This window comes from Aquarana catesbeiana, linkage group LG02 (genome assembly GCF_042186555.1).
Source record: "Aquarana catesbeiana isolate 2022-GZ linkage group LG02, ASM4218655v1, whole genome shotgun sequence".
In the NCBI taxonomy this organism is placed as follows: Eukaryota; Metazoa; Chordata; class Amphibia; order Anura; family Ranidae; genus Aquarana; species Aquarana catesbeiana.
This window is the reverse complement of record NC_133325.1, coordinates 8,337,392-8,357,822: the sequence shown is the minus strand read 5'-3', so window position 1 is coordinate 8,357,822 and position 20,431 is coordinate 8,337,392. Positions and strand designations below refer to the sequence as shown.

The following is a 20,431-nucleotide window of genomic DNA, read 5'->3' as shown; positions in this document are numbered from 1 at the left end:
TCTTGGTTCAGACTGAGCTAGGAATTGGTGTTTGCCTTGGTTAAGACTGGGCTAGGAGCTAGTGTTTCCCTTGGTTGAGACTGAACCAGAAGCTGGTGTTTCCCTTGGTTCATACTGGGGCTAATAGTGATTTTACCCTGGCCTCAGACTGGGCCAGGAGTTGGTGATTTCCCTTGTTCAGGCTGAGCCAGGAGCTGGTGTTTCCCTTGATTTAGAATGGGCCAGGAGCTGGTGTTTCCCTTTGATTCAGACTGGGCCAGGAGCTTGTATTTTCCTTTGGTTCATACTGGGATAGAAGCTGATATTACCCTTGGTTCATACAGGCCCGGGAGCTGGTGTTTCCCTTGATTTCAGAATGGGCCATGAGCTGTTGTGTCCCTTGGTTGAGACTGGAGCATGAGCTGGTGTTTCCCTTGGTTCATGCTGGGACAGAGGCTGACTTTACGCTTGGCTCAGGCTGAGCCAGGAGTTGATGTTTCCCATGGTCCATACTGAGATAGAAAATGGGGGATTAGCCTGTTAAGATCAGGATAAAAAAGGGGGTTACTATTAGCAACAAACTATTGATCAAAATAGAATAGATCAAACTTTGAAAATTGTATTTTTATAACGATTTAGTTATTGTATCAAAAAGATCATACTGTGAAGGTGCAGTGCTTTAAAAACTGATTGACTACAATCAGACATGGAATTGATTACTACAGACAAATTGGACAGACAGGACAAACGTAAAACAATACATTTAACACTGGACAGGTCCAGACGTATTGCTTTAGCCCATTGTTACCACATGATTATTTATATTTTAATTATGTAGCGCTGGTAGATTTTTTATCTACCGCTGATAGGTAAATCTAGTGGGTCACTTGTTAGAGGAAGTTAGATTTGCCTCTGGTGCAGCTTGGCTGAGTTGCATGTGGTTCCACACTGTGCCGGTGGGTGTCATTGTCACCATGGGCCAGTGTTGGAAAAGCAACGTGTTGAATAGGGATGAGCCGAACACTCCCCTGTTTGGTTCGCACCAGAACATGCGAACAGGCAAAAAATTTGTTTGAACCCGCGAATACCTTTTAAGTCTATGGGACACGAACATGAATAATCAAAAGTGCTTATTTTAAAGGCTAATATGCAAGTTATTGTCATAAAAAGTGTTTGGGGACCTGGGTCCTGCCCCAGGGGACATGTATCAATGCAAAAAAAAGTTTTAAAAACGGCCGTTTTTTCAGGAGCAGTGATTTTAATAATGCTTAAAGTCAAACAATAAAAGTGTAATATCCCTTTAAATTTCGTACTTGGGGGGCGTTTATAGTATGCCTGTAAAGGGGCGCATGTTTCCTGTGTTTAGAACAGTCTGACAGCAAAATGACATTTCAAAGGAAAAAAAGTCATTTAAAACTACCCGCAGCTATTAATGAATTGTCGGTCCGACAATACACATAGAAGTTCATTGATAAAAACGGCATGGGAATTCCCCACAGGGGAACCCCGAACCAAAAAAAAAAAAAAATGATGTGGGGGGAACCCCGCGCCAAAATTAAAAAAAAAAAAGGCGTGGGGTCCCACCAAAAATCCATACATACCCTTATCCGAGCACGCAACCTGGCAGGCTGCAGGAAAAGAGGGGGGGATGAGAGAGCGCCCCCCCTGAACGGTACCAGGCCACATGCCCTCAACATTGGGAGGGTGCTTTGGGGTAGCCCCCCAAAACACCTTATCCCCATGTTGATGAGGACAAGGGCTTCATCCCCACAACCCTTGGCCGGTGGTTGTAGGCGTCTGCGGGCGGGGGGCTTATCGGAATCTGGAAGCCCCCTTTAACAAGGGGACCCCCAGATCCCGGCCCTCCCCCCTGTGTGAAATGGTAAGGGGGTACAAAAGTACCCCTACCATTTCACTAAAAAACTGTCAAAAATGTTAAAAATGACAAGAGACAGTTTTTGACAATTCCTTTATTTAAATGCTTTCTTCTCTCTTCTATCTTCCTTTATCTTCTTTTTCTTCTGGTTCTTCTGGATCTTCTGGTTCTTCCTCCGGTGTTCTCGTCCAGCATCTCCTCTGTTGCGTCTTCTTCCCTTCTTCTCCTCGGGCCGCTCCGCATCCATGGCATGGAGGGAGGCTCCCGCTCTTCTCTTCATCTTCTTCTCTTCATCTTCTTGTCTTCATCTTCTTTTTGGGCCGCTCCGCATCCATGCTGGCATTAAGGGAGGCTCCCGCTGTGTGATGCTTCTCCTCTTCTGACGGTTCTTAAATTACGAGGGGCGGGGTCACCGGGTGGCCCCGCCTCCTCTGACGCACGGGGAAATGACGGGACTGTATCAGTGTTCCGTTTATCATGGACGAGGAGGAGGCGGGGCTTTGTTACAATGGACGGCCGCCCAACAGACTGCATAACACAGCGGGAAACACCCGCTGTTTTAGTAATCAAAGGTATGGCTGCAAATGGGCACAATGAGGCTGCAAATGGGCACAATGAGGCTGCAAATGGGCACAGTGAGGCTGCAAATGGGCACAATGAGGCTGCAGATGGGCACAATGAGGCTGCAAATGGGCACAGTGAGGCTGCAAATGGGCACAGTGAGGCTGCAAATGGGCACAATGAGGCTGCAAATGGGCACAGTGAGGCTGCAGATGGGCACAATGAGGCTGCAGATGGGCACAGTGAGGCTGCAGATGTTTACCCAGTAGCTGCTGCATTTTCCCACCCTAGGCTTATACTCGAGTCAATACGTTTTCCCATTTTTTTGTGGTAAAATTAGGTGCCTCGGCTTATATTCGGGTTGGCCTATACTCGAGTATATACGGTACTTTATGATTATTAAGATAATTGTGCAATTGTAGGTATGTCCATTGGGGGAGAAACTGACCATTAGCCCCGGATCACACTGAGCTGCGGGAATGAAGCCGTGCGGGTTCAGCTGAACGATTTCACTCCCGCATGTCATTCCCGATTTCGGCCACGATTACAGAGACATCTGTGGAGGTTTCTGCATAGATGTCAATGTAAATTGCAGCCCGAAATCTCAAAAAGTAGTACAGAAAAACCTTTTTGAAAATCGGTGTGGTGCCGCAGATGTGGCGTTGCACCGATTAGGACGGTGCCATTGACAGCAATTCCCGTCGATTTGACATGCAAAACGCATGTCAAAACGCTCTGGTGTGAATCAGGGCTAACACATATTTTGCTATTCTTCTCTGGATTTTATCAGCCCTGATTGTAGACAATGAGGCACCAAATGTGGAGAACTGCTTTCAGTGGGAGGAATCACGTTTTTTTTTGCATAACCGGAATAAATTCCAGATTGTTTGCTATCGGAGTGAGGGGGGCCAGGAATTCAGGCCGACTTGTAGTTGAGTGAAATTGTGTGAAATACTTGTAAGGTGGTACCAGTAAAGGGGTGGGGCTTTAGTGAAGATGGATACAAAGATTTCTGTATGCACAGTAGAAATGTAAGTGGGAGGGGAAGCATTTTCAATCGTCCAGTCTTTATTCTGAGAGTGACAATGCCAATCAATAACTCTTGTGAGAGTTTAGGAGATAGAACTGATATGATGGACTTTAACGGTACCAGTAAGGGACATATGGACAAAATAATACTTAATGTCTTTATTATAAAAGATAAAGATTCTTTTTTACAAACATAAAATCATTAGAAAATGACTTGGATATCAATATTGTTCTGGAATTATTTCTGATTGGGACTCTAAAAACAGAAGATAAAACTGCAGCTGGAAGAGATTCACAGGACGCAATCACTGTGTGTAAAATGTCCGTTCCGTGCCAAAATGTATTATTACATGTTATTTTATACATAGATAAGAAAGGGGTGGTGTGAGATGTTATTAAAAACTAACAAATAGAAATATGTTATTAAAGCTATTCAAGAACCAAAAAGGAGGGGCTTTTGGACTTTTTAGGCACAACTACAAAAAACTAATTATATAAAATATTATTTTATTCACTTAGAAAAATACATAGCAAATGTATTTTTCTAAGTGAATAAAATAATATTTTATATAATTAGTTTTTTGTAGTTGTGCCTAAAAAGTCCAAAAGCCCCTCCTTTTTGGTTCTTGAATATGATTTTGTTAGGACGCGGCACAGGTTTATTTAGTGTGTATCCACGGTGCCACTCCGTGTTATGATACACTTCCATTTTTTCAATTTTTTCATGTTATTAAAGCTACCAAATAGAACAATTGCAAGAATAAAACCATGAGAGGGGAGGGGGAGGGGGGAGTAGAGACAGAGAGAGCTTCTAGTAGAAGATGTGTCGGTGTGTTAGGTGAAGGTTACAGAACACATTTCAACAGTGAGAACAAAATGGAGTCTCTTGTGCTTAAATGAACAATACAGTGAATGTCCATGTCATAAGGAGAAGCACACAGGGAGATCTGTGATTATAACTTCCCCCGCCGGTAGACCAATTGTTCCTGAGTGTCCCCTGTATCCTTCTCCGGTCCCCTCTGTGTTCCTCCATCTGCTCCTCCATTCCCCCTTCTGTGTGCTCCTCTGGTCCCCCCGTCCTCCTCCGATCTGCTCCCCCTCCATGCGCTCTCCGGTCCCCCCTCCCCCCCCCAGATCTTTCAGGATGGAGAGAAGACCTTTTCCGAATGGACAGTGTTTATGATGCTTCAGTTCATGAATGGAGCACCCTTCCCATGTTGAGGGCATATGGCCTGGTACAGTTCAGGGGGGGCGCTCTTGTCCCTCCCCCTTTTCTTGCGGCCTGCCAGGATGGGTTGTCAGATAAGGGTTTGGTATGGATTTTGGGGGGACCCCTACGCCATTTTAATAGAATTTTGGCACAGGGTTCCCCTTAAAATCCATACCAGACCTGAAGGGCCTGGTATGGATTTTTGGGGGACCCCCACGCATTTTTTTTGTTGGTTTGTGGTTCCGCTTAATATTCATACTAGACCTAAAAGGGCCTGGTAATGGACTGGGGGGGAGGGGAGGACCCATGCCATTTTTTTCAATGATTTTTATCTATATTGCCGGGATCAGACAAGTCATTACAGCCTCAATTAGTTTTAAATTACTTTTTATCCTTTAGAAATGTAATTTTGCTGTGGTATTGTTCTAAACACTGGAAAGATGCGCTACTATACAGGCAGACTAAGGGGCCCCCCCAGGCATGATATTTAAAGGAATATTTCATTTTTATTGTTTCACTTTAAGCATTATTAAAATCACTGCTCCCGAAAAAACGGCCATTTTAAAAACTTTTTTTTGCATTGATACATGTCCCCTGGGGCAGGACCCGGGTCCCCAAACACTTTTTATGACAATAACTTGCATATAAACCTTTAATATGAAAAATCAAAAGTGCTCATTTTAGTGTCTCATAGACTTTAACAGCGTTCTGCGGCTTTTGAATTTGCTGCAAACACCGCATAATGTTCGCTGTTCGGTGAACAGGCGAACGCCCAATGTTCGAGTTTAACTTACGTTTGATTCGAACATCGGGCTCATCCCTACTCATGATATAAAATAAATGGACAACACTCTCTATGGGACACCAGTTTGTAGACTCCACCTTGAGCTTCCGAGAGATAGTCAGCAGCCATGCAGTTCTGTGACACCACCTTAGGTGATGGAGACACTTCTGCTGTCAGCTCTCCTATAACATCAATGGTCTCATTGGTTATCTGATCCATGACTCCAGTACACGGGTTCATCTTACTTATCTTAGATGACTTAGATTCCCCATCCCGTCTATGAAGGGCTCACTGCATAAAACATATCCACTCCAGAGAAAATGTTTCTTCTCACTGGAAGGCCAGGGGAGTATTGGGAGAAATTGAGGCTTTCCCTTATCCTGTCTGTAGATCTGTTATTTTCCCACCTTCTGTAACAGGATGACAACCCTCATCATTCTGCAGTAACATTACACAGCAGTGTTATCACCCTGTACAGGGAAGTCTTATGCCCCGTACACACGGTCAGATTTTCCGATGGAAAATGTCCGATCGGAGCGTGTTGTCGGAAATTCCGAACGTGTGTGCGCTCCATCGGACATTTTCCATCGGATTTTCCGACATACAAAGTTGGAGAGCAGGAGATAAAATTTTCCGACAACAAAATCCGTTGTCGGAAATTCCGATCGTGTGTACACAAATCCGACGGACAAAGTGCCACGCATGCTCACAATAAATAAAGAGATGAAAGCTATTGGCCACTGCCCCGTTTATAGTCCCGACGTACGTGTTTTACATCACCGCGTTCAGAATGATCGGATTTTCTGACAACGTTTTGTGACCGTGTGTATGCAAGACAAGTTTGAGCCAACATCCGTCGGAAAAAACCTAGGATTTTGTTGTCGGAATGTCCGAACAAAGTCCGACCGTGTGTACGCCCTATTAGATTATAAGTAAGACACAAAACAAGTAAAGTCCATAACGCTTCTAAAGCAGTTACAACAACAGGTTTATTCTTAAGGTTTAAACCACCATATGAATGAAAACTGACAGTTGTAAGCACCCCCGGCAGTGTTATCTGGTGTTTTCCAAACCCCATCCAACTGCCATTTTGCCAAATAGCTTGGCCTTCTAAAGAAAGAAAGTAGAAGAAAACAGATCTACTGGGAGGATCATCAGGTAATAAAAATGTTACAAGGGGAGACTCGGAAAAACAAAATCTTCTATGCTAATTACAGATTGCACCATTTATGTAATTATTGATCAGACCATAGTTACACTTTTTTTTTAAATCAAAAATTGTTTATTTCATTTTCCAATTTACAACAAAAGAAGAACTCACAACACACAAAGCATTCCCACAAAACAACCCAACCAAACAAAACAAACTTGTTACACTTTAGTGCCAACATCATAACATTTCCAGGGATAAGAAATGTTCTTTGTAAACTTTACACCAAAAAGAGATCTGTCCATTCAGAGTCATGACCCATTTCACTGCCAGGTCCGCACATCATACAGACCTGACAACAGGGGGGCTAACACACAATCCTGTTGCTGCAGCCACTGGGATTGTGTGTGAAACTGACAGGTCAGGTGAAAACTGCCACCCGATTGGTCACACACCCCCCAGAACTGGCGCTTCCCCGCCATATTTTCTGTGCTCCACTTACCCATCTGCAGGCCCAGGACCAACGTTATTATCTATATCCGATTCCTCTACCTCCATTTGCTGTATGGACTGTCTTTTTATTAAATAAAGGTGATTATATTGGAGTGCAGCTGTCCAGATCCCTTCCTTTGCATTCCTGGACCAACATGGCGAGTGCGGGGGCTGGGGGGGGGGCAACGGACACACGTCCACTCTCCGCCCCTTCTTGCTGTGACCCAGAATGCAAGGTCTATGACGTCACTTCCAGGTCTGCCTCTCGGTGTGTGTTTTGCAGTGTGATCTGCATCACAAAACATTCAGTGGAGCCCAGAGGAGACATTGGGGGTCTTTTAGACCCTGCAAGTCTCATTAAAGAGAACCTGGCACCTAAAAAATATCACATGCAGGACTATTTGTTCCCTATGTGATGAAAGAAAAAGTTAAAGAAAAAAAAAAATTTTTTGCAAAAAATTAAGTTACACCCAAGCACATAAAATCCCCCCCCCAAAAAAAAATACTTGGGGCCCCCCTCCTCCACATATATGCACATACAAATGTAAACAAATGCCTCGGGGGTGCCTACGAGTGAAAACGTTGATTGCGATACACGTTACATATAACCGCGCACGCCGGAGTGAGAGCAATAATTCTAGAACCAGACCTCCTCTGTAACACTAAACTAATACCTATAGGGTTTTTTTTTTTAAGTGTTGCCTATAGAAAATATAGATTACTAAAGTTTGTCGCCATTTCACGGCGCACATAATTTAAGGTTTGGCAAGTTGTGCATCTATTTACTCGGCGTAACCTCATCTTTTATATTTTACTAAAAATGTGGGTAATTTATTACGTTTTGTTGCCCTAAAATTCACTTTAGTGTTTTTTCTACTGAAATTTTGTGTTTCCTAGACCATTGAGGTAATATTGTGTGACATAAAAAATTGAAACTACCACTATTGTATTCTTTAGGGTATCTACTTTCAGAAAATATATAATATTTGGGGTATTTACATCTTCTTCAAGGCTAAAATTATTTTTTAAACATGTGCAAAAAACGCAAAAAGGGCTCTTTAGTGAAAAGGTTAAAGTGAACCCCAGCTGGAGGAATTTCAGTCCCCAGAAGTGGTAGGAATATGACCACACACTCAGCCCCGATCTCTTGTAGATGTGCTGTGTGAATAGTCTATGGAGAGGAGAAATAGCTAAACAGAGAAAGAAGATAACAAGAACATCCATTCTACACCTGATGAGATCCCTGAGACTTTCATCAGAACCAGATGGAATATAAGTAGCCAGCTGAACTTAAGTGGAACTGTTAAATGCATCCCATAAACAGCAGCAACCCAGTGTGGGAAGGCCTGCGGCAGCTTAGGAGATTGCTTTCTCACCAAACAGAGACGGCTCCCTGGCTGGTGTCCCAGTCACAGACCTGCCAGCAAAGATTTCATCCGTGAGAGGAGATAATATATGGAAAGGAGGCATTTATCATGGGAGGGGAGGTTTGGAGAAGGTGTGCTTAGCTGGAGCCCTGACACCTGGCTTATGGTGTATCAACAGTCAGAAGAACCTGGAATGGACTCTCTTAATGAGGCTTCAGAGACTTTGCAAGATGCCACTTGACCCCATCCTAGTCTCTGGTACTGCATGTATTAGCTCAGGATCTGGCAATGAAGAAAACACTTGGTAACACTGCCCAGTTAGTGAATGATGAAAATACATTACATGTTCCATCAAAGCTCCATAAAAAAAGAAAAATATATGAATCATGAGGAGAAAAAGTCAGTGCATCCGATCATTACATTCCAGTTTGCTCCCAGATTTTGTTTTTCTAAAGTAGCATTTTATCTTTTCACTTCTTCCCTTGCTTATGGGATAACATTGGGGCTATGAAACTAATGGGACACCCGCAACTTCTTTTAATATCCCCCTTCTTCCAGAGTTTCCTCTCTACAAGCTTCACTGCTGACGCTTGTGAATCCTCTGGTGACAAATTAGCCCAGAATTAACTCTAAAATCTTTGTCACATTCAGATCATTAAAATGGCTTCTTTCCAGTGTGAATCCTCTGGTGTCTGATAAGATTTGAATTCTGTGTAAAAGCTTTGCCACATTCAGAACACTGATACGGTTTCTCTCCAGTGTGAACCCTCCGGTGTTTGATAACCTCTGTCTTCTGTGTAAAAGCTTTGCCACATTCAGAACACTGATATGGTTTCTCTCCAGTGTGAACTCTCTGGTGTCTGATAACATGTGACTTCTGTGTAAAAGCTTTGCCACATTCAGAACACTGATACGGCTTTTCTCCAGTGTGAACTCTATGGTGTATGGTAAGCTCTGCCTTGGTTGTAAAAGCTTTGTCACATTCAGAACACTGATATGGTTTCTCTCCAGTGTGAACCCTCTGGTGTCTGATAAGTTTTGACTTTTTTGTAAAAGTTTTGTCACATTCAGAACACTGAAATGGTTTCTCATCATTGTGAACCTTCTGGTGTGTGATACGTTTTGCCTCCATTGTAAAACTTTGGTCGCGTTCCAAACAAGAAAAATCTTCTGAAATGGCTCCTCTTATGTATACATGGGTTGGACTTTACTATAAAGCCATTGTCACTTCCAGAACACTGAAATGACTTCTCTCCTGTTGTCCTCTGAGGCTGGATCAATGTTGAATAGGATCCAATACATTTATGATATTTAGAACATGGATATGTCTTGAGTCCTTTGTGAATCCTCCAGTGATCTGCAATAAAAAGTTTCAATCACTTATAACACCCATATGGATCGATTCCCATGTGACTTTGTTTTATTGATAAAGACCAGCATGACCAAAAACTTGGTTCCTCAGTCCACCTGTACAGAAAAAAATAAAAGTCAGAATTCTTTAAAAAAGGTTTCATTAAAGTTACTTCATTTTTTAACATTTATTATTAACTGCTTCCCGCTCAGCCTATTGTAATATGACGGCCAGAAAGGAGCCATATTGTTCTGGGAGAACAGATCTTGTGCGGTTCTGCAGGACCAATCTCTGGCGCAGTTTGTCACCCGCTATGTCCAGTGGATGACTGATCAGTGTAGCGGCCCACTACCGGTACCATGTGATCGCTGTGACCAATCACAGTAGATAACATGACAATTGTGAACAATGATTGGCTTTTATTCATGACAGTTATTGTGTGGTTGGTCACAGTGATCACATGGTACAGACAGGGCCAATCACAACAATATACACTGAATGAATCTATTTAATTCAGTAAAAGGCTTGCTTATAGCAATGAAATTCACTGCTATAAACAATCATAGTGTGTAAAAAAAAAAGAAATCATGATTACCTCCCCAGAGTAGTACAGTGTTAGTATGGTACACAGTTACACAGTTAGTAGGTTGAATAAAGACACCAGTCCATCCAGTTTAACCTGAGTAAGTATGGGTGCGTGTCTACAATTGTCCCTATCCCTGTACATTGTGTCTCATTAAGATGCTCATCTATTATATTATTATTTAAGGTACCCATATACCGCCATCAATTTACACAGTGCTCCACACATCGCACACTCACATCGGTCCCTACCCTCAAGGAGCCCACAATCCAAGGTCCCAAACTCACATTCATATACTAGGGCCAATTTTGGACAGAAGCCAATTAACCTACCAGCATGTCTTTGGAGTGTGGGAGGAAACCGGAGTACCCGGAGGAAACCCACGCAGACACAGGGAGAACATTCAAACTCCAGGCAGGTAGTGTCGTGATTGGGATTTAGACCAGTGACCCTTTTTTACTGCTCGGCGAGAATGCTACCCACTACACCACTGTGCCACCTATAACACTAGTAGTGGTAACACTATATTGCTTTGGTCACAGTATGTATGTAAAGAAAAATGTTTAAAAAAATTATTAAAAATACTTTTTGGCTTTTTTTTTTTTTTTTTTACATATTGTCACCAGTCGGTGTCCCTGCTCACCTCCACACCAGTTATATGAGGACGCTGTACTGTACTGGGGACAGGATGTAAACAATAAAAAAATCCAAAATATTGTAACAAAAAAATTATAACTTCATAATACCCACCATGCCTCTTACTAAATACCTTGGAATGTCTACTTTCCAAAAAGGGGTCATTTGGGGGATATTTTTACTGTCCTGGTATTGTCGGGCCTCAAGAATTGAGATTGACCATCAGTACATCAGGATTGATCGATCTTCAGATATTTATTCCATAGTTTATGGGAGGTGAAGAAGGTGTAGGCATTAAAGATAAGGGTTTTCAGGGATTACCTAAAGACAGATTAGAAGATAGTCAGACAGATTGAGGTAGAGAGTCCCAAAGGATGGGAGAGGCCCTGAAGAAGTCCTGGAGGTGATGTGGGAGCTAGAAAGTAGGAGGTCATGTGAGGAATGAAGAGAACGGTTTGGTGGGTATTTTGGGACAAGGTTGGTGATGTAGCTGGGGGAAGAGTTGTGGAGGGCTTTGTAAGATGTTGTTAGTATTTTGAATTTGTAATAGGTAAGGGATTGTCAAACAAAAGAGTTCCCCTGGCATGATTGCACCTCTAACAGGTAAAAATTTAACTGGGGAAAATTTTGTGTGAAAGTGAGGACTGTATACCATCTGGTCAAACATTTATATCCGGACTCCTGGACAGTCCTGGTAAAGGGGGATTTGTGAGCAAAGAATAGGATATGATCTCTTTCTGTCTGGGTGAACGTGTGACCCAAATCTCTTCCCATGTCAGATGGATTGGAGTTATGAAATCTTCATTTTGATTGGTAAGGAAGTGATGATATGGAAATTGTGTGACCTGTCAGCTGATTTCATCTTTATTCAGACATCATGCAAGAATGCATTGTCACCTGACCTGGCTGTAACGCTCATTAATAATCATCTCCACTTGCCAAACACAATATGTATATATACACAATGCACTTTTGAAGTGGTTTGCAGGGGTTGTGGATGAAGCCAGCAATTCTGTTTCTCACAAAAAGTGATCCGAGCAGCTAATTAGCCACTGGATCGCCTTTAGAAGCAGCCAAAGAGGTCGCTCCTCCCACTGCTCGCTAGGGTTTCACGGGCTTACTGTACTTACTGGTTTTCAGACTTTTTGGTATTAAAGTAGTGAGATTATAGATCCAGTATTTCTCTTTACATAGTAAAACCTTATTGAAGTCTCCTCTCCTAAGGGATACATTTAGGGAAAAGATCCCCTTCACTTTCAGGCCATCTGTTTTTTTTCCCCACATGAATTTTCCTAATATGTTGTGCTAAGAGATTCTCTTTTTCTTTCTCATCTTTTCTAGGAGGTCCATTGATGTCCCTCAGATGTTCACAGATACGAATTTTTAATTGTCGCTTTGTTTTCCCTATATAGACTTTTTTACATGGACATTCCAACATGTAGATCACTTTGCTTGTAGAGCAATTCATAAATCTTTTCATTTTAAATGTTTTGGATCGATCTGAATCAGTGAATATCTGAGGAACATGTGAGGTACATTGAATGAAAGTACAAATGAGTGAATTAGTAGCTAGGTAACAGGAAGTGATGCCTTTCGGCCTTCACAGTGAGTTTTCTACTGAGCATGCGGGAGCCGCTCTGCACCTTGTGAATGGTCCTGTAGTCTTCTGGGACCTGTGATGTGTCCCAGAAGACTGCGGGGGAAGAGAGAGGGGGATGAACTTCCAGCTCAGACTGCGGTGATCTGAGCCGAAAGTGAGTGGGTACCTGTCAAAACCAGGTACCAGCTCCCCCCTCTCTCAAAAAAAGTGCCAAATGTGTCAGTGGAGGGGGGAGGATGAATACAAGTGTAATTTCCCCTTTTGGTTGGAGGTCCGCTTTAAGCATGGTTGTGATAACCAAATTTTCAATGCCTCTGTCTCTCAGAAATTGGGCAGCCAATCCATCAAAGCCAGTGACAGAGAAGTTGGGTGAAAAAATCAGAACTTTAGATAACAGATCTGGGCCGTCCGGTGGAGGTCACAGAGCACCGGCTGATAGATAAATGAGGTCAGTGTACCCCACTCTACAAGGTCAGTCCTAATCTATAACAATGACTTGAATGCTTTCTATACATTAAAGCCGAGCTCCAGCTTTTCATACACTTTACATAGTTTGGGCCAAGCTGGTCCAATCACACTATGTCCCTCACCAACATGTGAGGCCGCTGGATGTGCGGTATAAGCTGTATATGGCTGAGTCTACATACAGTATACAGCACTGTGTTCCGGGTTCAAGCCGAGACTTCCTGTCTCATACCTGGAACACAGTAGAGTCTGATTGGTGCTCAGCCATTCAGAGATAGTGATGTAAAAACTCACCACACTCTGCATTTCTGGAGCTTTTTCGGGGCAATTGTTGCACTTTTTCAAACTGGCTGCTCTATGTATGATTAGCAAAAATGCTCCAAAACGCCCCAAAAACCCCACATGTGATAATATGAGTTCCCGATACGCAGAGATGTGAATGCGACTTGACAGCTGAGTGACTCCATCCACTCCCTCCTATGTACTTATATAAAGCTGGCCATACACTATGCAATCTGATTGTACAATGTGCTTTAGATGTACCATCAGATTGTATAGTGTATGGTGATCATTACAGAACCCAGGACACACTTCTCCTGATTTCAATATTACAGCTCTATCCACATCGGCTGTTATCTGATCGCTCAGCTCCTGCACACTCTGCCAAATGAATGATCTATAGCTGTTTATTTAGTGAGAACTGTGATCAGTGATTGCAATGGAAAAATGTGCACCCGATGAGGTGGGTGGAAGGGGGGAGGGTAGATGATGCAGGGTGTGCCACATCCCAAGGTGTGTCCAGGAAGTAATGGAGAAGTGATTATACAGCCAGCTGGACACTGAGGTAAGGGGGGTGTAAGATAAATAGAAAGAAGTACATTGATTGTATATTGGTACATGGGGGGCTGTGATTCAGGGGGGACTTATCCTTTAAGTCAGCAATGTGAGGGGGTGCAGTATTTGGGGTGCACAGTGTTTAAAGATTTGTGAGAAGGGAGGGGTGAAAGGACGCAGTGAGGTGCTGGGAAAATAAAGACCACTCTTGGACAGATTGTCACCAACAACTGCCTGGTGAGGTCTAATGACCACAAAGCTACAAGATAAAATGTAAAGTGTCCCAGAAGGGGGCGCTCTGTCGGGGGGGGGACAGAGAATATCGATCTGGAGATCTGACCTCGGGACCATGGAGGGAACAGTAATGGGAGGTGTACTGTAGATCTGCTTCATTGCCGGGTTCACCTCCATTACCACCAACAAGTGATCTTCCATATACCAGCAAAGACAAGTGTGACCCCCAAATCTCATCCAGTCACCTTACATGAGAACATGTCCCCCCATCCCCCATGCTGTGTCAGGGTGCAGAAGGGGGATTTACTAAGTGGAAATAGGCTGTTCAAAGAAATTTCCCCCCCAGAGATTAGTGAATGTGGTAAAATGTCACTTTGTAATGATTATCCAATCACGTGCACAGAAATAAAATCATGGAATGTTACTCACATGTGATTGGATGATGGAAGTCAGCAGAGCTCCGCCTCCTTCACTGACCCCTTGTCTACCAATGTACATTCTTTATCCTTCTGGTATTCAAGAGGTTAATAGAGAAATGAGCTTTGTATTATTCTCAGCCAGTGATTGGCCGTCATGTAGAAGTGATCGGGGCAGCTGGAGAACCGGCCAATCACAATACAGAGAATGTGCCGCCCCTCCCCCCTGCTGGTGCCCCCTGATGTTCCCTGCCGTGTTTCCTCTGGGAGGTCCAAGATGACGGAACATCGATAAACCACTATAGATTGTTATGTAGGAGGAGCTTGGAGAACATCCCATCCCCTGATATGCTCTGCCATGAATGACCCCAGAAATGACAAGAATTATGTCACCTCCGGGTCACCGCTGTCATTCCCGACTACTGTAGCTGGTCTATGTCATGTACAACACAATATATAGAGTAGAGGGGTCAGCACTATTGTAATTTACAACACAATATATAGAGTAGAGAGGTCAGCACTATTGTAATGTACAACACAATATATAGAGTAGAGAGGTCAGCACTATTGTAATGTACAACACAATATATAGAGTAGAGAGGTCAGCACTATTGTAATGTACAACACAATATATAGAGTAGAGGGGTCAGCACTATTGTAATGTACAACACAATATATAGAGTAGAGAGGTCAGCACAATATTATAGTCATAGTGCCCCTTATACTGCTGGTCAGGGGGGACAAATGATTTGGGTCTGTGGTCAGCAGGATGAAAACAATGTTCAGCCATAGTGGTCAGTGGGAGGAGAAACGTCCTCTATGTGTTGTTACAGACTATGATATCGGGGTACAGGGATGTGGGGGGATCATACAACACACGGGGTGTCACCTTCTGTTGTATATCCACAGAAATCACACAGCACGCTGGCAGACTGTCAGGAGAACCCCAAGTTCCCAGCCCAGACAGGGGTAACAGCTGTATAACAGCACACACACTCTATTATCCCACCACTGCCACACACATGACAAGGATGGAAGACCACGGGAACTAGAAAACCAGGAGAGGACCTTGTATGGTGGAGGAGGGAAGGAGAGGGAGATTATTGTGATAGACTTGGCACAGCCTGCAATACCTCTGACCACCACTAGAGGGAGACTCCACCCATATCTAGCTGGCTGACCACACACAGGCAGATAGAAATCTTACATACAATCTGGTGCACTATGAGGGTTGGGGATCAGTCTAGTAATCAGCACACACTTCTGGGGTTCCTCAGGCTCCCCTACAAGCTAGAAATCTTGTGTTACTCCCTCTTCCCACTATCCATGTACACCCCACACCAGACACACAACATGGGGGCAGTTGTGGGGGGAGGGAGGTAGATGGGGATGTTGAGGGAAAAGTGCCCATTATCTTTGGTCACTGTGGGGGAAGGGGGATGCCTACTGTTACCAGTTGATTAAATTGGGGGGGGATGTTGGGCATTAGTGATTAGTAGAAAAAATGGGGCAGGAACAAGGGGGAGTCTAAAGTTCTAAATAGAGATACAGGAGGCTCTGGTGCTAAGTAGTTTTTTGGCAACAGTGGGGGACCAGAAGTGTAAAAAGGGGACAGTGAGGTGGGGGGGTCAATACGGGGCACAGGATGTGAGGGACAGGGGAAGGATGGGGAAGATGCGGAGTGAACTGGGAGGCACTGAGGAAACAAGGAGCTGGAAAGGAAGGCAGTAGGGGGATGGGAGTGGTGGTCAGTGGGAGATAAATACCTTGCTGATGTTGTCCTGGTCTGGAGGTTGATGTAGAGTTCCTCTGATGAGTCTTCTATGGTTGGGGTCTTCTCGGACGGTCCCTCTTGGCTCCTCTGATGAGTCTTCTATGGTTGAGGTCCTCTCAGATGGTCCCTCTTGGCTCCTCTGATGAGTCTTCTATGGTTGGGGTCTTCTCGGACGGTCCCTCTTGGCTCCTCTGATGAGTCTTCTATGGTTGAGGTCCTCTCAGATGGTCCCTCTTGGCTCCTCTGATGAGTCTTCTATGGTTGGGGTCCTCTCGGATGGTCACACTGATGAGTCTACTATGGTCGGGTGACTGGACATGAAGGGGGAAATCTCTCCCTAATCTCGGCTTCTCTGCCTCCTGCTTACAAGTGTCCACAATCAGGATAAAGTTCTCCTCCGTGTCCCTGATAGAAGATGGAGGCTTCTTGTCCTGGCTGAAAGGTGTGAGGGATGTTCTTTGTCTGCACTACTGATCTGGGAAGACTCCAATCACATTGTGAGCCAGCTTCCTCACAGGGGGCCCCTCCCTCACAGATCCCCCGGGGCCACACTGACTACAAACACAGTGTGGGGGAGGGGGTTCACAAAAGAGGACCCCTCCCTCCATTCTCTGGGATGACACAATAGAATCTGAAGCTAAAAGCTTCAATACGCCTGAAGCTCAAACAAGCTCTGGAACTTTTTTTTTTAGTCAAATTACAGGCTTTTTTCTACTTTTTTTTTACATTGGTGACCTTTTGACCTGTACAAAATTGCGGCAAACTCACGCGACTTTCTGCCTGAAAACACTACGCTCAGGTGTGAATGGGGCCTAAAATGGATGAGTTGCAGATCGCTACATGCAGTTTGGTTAAAGAGTGCCGTCTGTTAATAATAACTGAAAGGTGGCTTCATCCTCTTGTAGAGGACACTATTACGCACATATCTGGCCGCATTTTCTATCGCCAGGTTAGAAACAGCAATTCAGGGAAGAGCAAAGGAGGCGGCCTTTGTATTTATGTTTTAAATGAGTGGTGCTCTGATAGTAAACTTGAGGACACTTATTGTTGCCCAGATTTGGAATTTCTGCTGGTGAAGTGTAGACCTTTTTATTTACCCAGAGAATTTACAGTGGTGATCATTATTGCTGCAGTGGTGGAATTATAGGGGTCGCTGAGGTCGCCATGGTGCCCGGGCCCCATCCTGCAGGGAGCCCTTGAGGGTCCCCTGTATATCTCGATAGGAGCAGGGCGGCTGAGACTGAGCTCCCAGATTGTCGGCCGAACTGTAATCGGCACTGTGCGGGGAGCTCATCACACTGATCTAAAGTGAAAGCAGTGTGTGCTGTGCTCGTTGTCTCCCCCTACAGTGCAGTACCTGGCAGGAAGAGGGAAGGTAAAGCACTGCCGTTTTTGAAAAGGCTTTCTGTATGTGTATGTATGTATGTGTGTATGTATGTATGCATGTATGTGTTTATGGAAGGTGTGGATCCAGAAGGAGTGATGATGAAGTAGAAATCTCTCTCTGTCTCCTCCTCTATGGGGATCAGGAATGTCATCAATGATCATGTCACCGAGTTTGTGGATTGGATGATTTGCCCCCACACACTGATCAGTGATCGGGTTGTCTAACAGATCACATTGAGGCCGGGGGGGAGGGGAGAGGGTTATACATTGTACACATTTACTAATATATGTGTAAGTTGCAGTGGACACGTCGCCCCTCCCCCCACTATTATCTGCACCCCTAACTCTCTCATTGTATTGCAGGCTGGCTGGGAAGTGATCTGGGAAGTTTTGTTGTATTTTGAAGCTTTATAATCCTTCCCAGGATATGAGATTAGAGATAATGATGAATGACGGGCCGGGAATTATTATCAGTCTGATGATTGCAGTAATATCTCACATGTGCGGTGCGATCTCCATCTACATACGTGTGCCCGACCCGTGTGTGCCCCTTTACTTTTAGATTTCTTTTCTTTTTTTACACTTTATTTATTTTTTGTTTCAATTTATTGCTCTCACAAGGGGAGAACAATACTTCTCATGAAAGCTTTGGGTATCTTTATGTCTCCCCGACCCCTCATAGGAGAAAATGAAGGTCATTATAATGATCCGTGTGTGGGGGGGGAGGGGAGAGGTAGGTGATCTAACAGAGTGCAGCCACTCTATCTTTTCTAATAATATAGGATAGAAGAATTGCAGTACCAGGGGGAGGGGATGGGGGGGTGATGTGATAGGATGGGGGGAGGGGTGATGTGATAGGATGGGGGAGGGGTGATATGATAGGATGAAGGAGGGATGATATGATAGGATGGGGGAGGGGTGATATGATAGGATGGAGTGTAATGTTTCTCTCTCGAGATGTTCTGTATGAAAAGTTCTCCATCATCTGAATGTGTTTTACGTATTTCCTGTACTCCCCTCCCCCCATGGTTCCATTCTCCCCTCCCCATCCCAGTGTCCCCCCTGTACTCCGCTCCATGGCCCCCCATATTACCCAATCTCTCCAGAAAGTTTCTCCTTCAACTTCTTGTCTGTTTCTGACTGCATCACCATAGAGGAGGGGGAGGGGGTGTCCTCCATTTTCTTGTAGATCAGAGAGGGGGAGGAGTGTCCTCCCTTTTCTTGTAGATCACAGACGGGAGGGGGTGTCCTCAATTTTCTTGTAGATCACAGACAGGAGGGGGTGTCTTCCATTTTCTTGTAGCTCAGAGAGGGGGAGGGGGTGTCCTCCATTTTCATGTGCTCCAACTGCGTGTGATCCAACAGGTGGACAAGGGGGACAGTGTCACTGATGCATGCACTGTCACTGCTTACCATCCTCGTGGCCTCCTCAAATGGTGACAGGACAGTGCATGCATCCCTGATCATGGCCCACTGGCGTGGGGAAAAAATACCAAGCTCCCCTGACCCTTTCCTGGTGCCATAGTCGCACAGGTACTCATTGATGGCCCTCTGCTGCGTGTGTAGCCACTGCAGCATGGCCAACGTTGAGTTCCACCTGGTGGGCATGTCACAGATTAGACAGTTCTTGGGCAGGTTACATTTCTTTTGGAGGTCCGCCAGCCGAGCACTGGCATTATATGACCGGCGGAAATGCACACAGACTTTCCTGGCCTGCCTCAGGACATCCTGTAAGCCCGGGTACCTGCCCAAGAACCGCTGCACCACCAATTTAAGGACGTGAGCCAAACAGGGCACATGGGTCAGTTGTCCCTGTCGGAGGGCAGAGGGGGGATTGGTGCCATTGTCACAAACCACCATTCCTGCCTTAAGTTGGCATGGCGTCAACCACCTCTGAACCTGCCCCTGCAGAGCTGACATAATCTCTGCCCCAGTGTGGCTCCTGTCCCCCAAAGCACATCAGCTCAAGCACCGCATGGCATCTTTTGGCCTGCGTACTTGCGTAGCCCCTTGAATGACTACGGAGCACCGCTGGTTCCGAGGACAAAGCACAGGAAGAGGCCATGGAGGAAGAAGAAGAGGAGGGGGTGGAGTACAGAGGTGTGTCACAATAATTAGTAGTGGCATTTTTATAGGCGTGGTGGTGGAACAATCTCTAACACTACTGCACCTTGTCCTGCATCCTTCCCAGCTGCCAGCAGAGTCACCCAATGCGCGGTGAAACTTAGGTAACGTCCCTGTCCATGCCTACTGGACCATGAGTCAGCAGTAAAATGCACCTTACCGCTGACCGCCCTGTCCAGCGAGGCATGGACATTGCCTTCCACATGCCGGTAGAGAGCCAGAATCGCCTTCCATGAGAAAAAGTGGCGTTTGGGAACCTGCCACTGAGAAAACGAACATTCCACAAATTCACGGAAGGGGGCAGAGTCTACCAACTGAAAAGGTAGCAGAAGTGCTAGCAATTTTGCCAAGCTAGCATTCAATCGCTGGGCATGTGGATGTCTGGGAGCGAACTTCTTTCTGCGGTGCAGCAGCTGAGGCAGGGAAATTTGCCTGGTACAATCTGACATTGGTGTACCGATAGCAGGTTGCCCTAAAGTGCTTGGCTGTGACACACCTAATTCTATACCTTCATTCCTCTCAGTGCAGGTCTCAGAGAGGACTGAAGGTATAGTGGGGTTGGAGATCCCAGCTGATGAGG

At 44.8% G+C, this 20,431-nt stretch overlaps 1 pseudogene; it reads right to left on the bottom strand.

Moving 5' to 3' along the window:
- LOC141126578 (uncharacterized) overlaps positions 1-20,431 on the bottom strand; it is a 1,610,887-nt pseudogene that overhangs the window by 31,614 nt on the left and 1,558,842 nt on the right.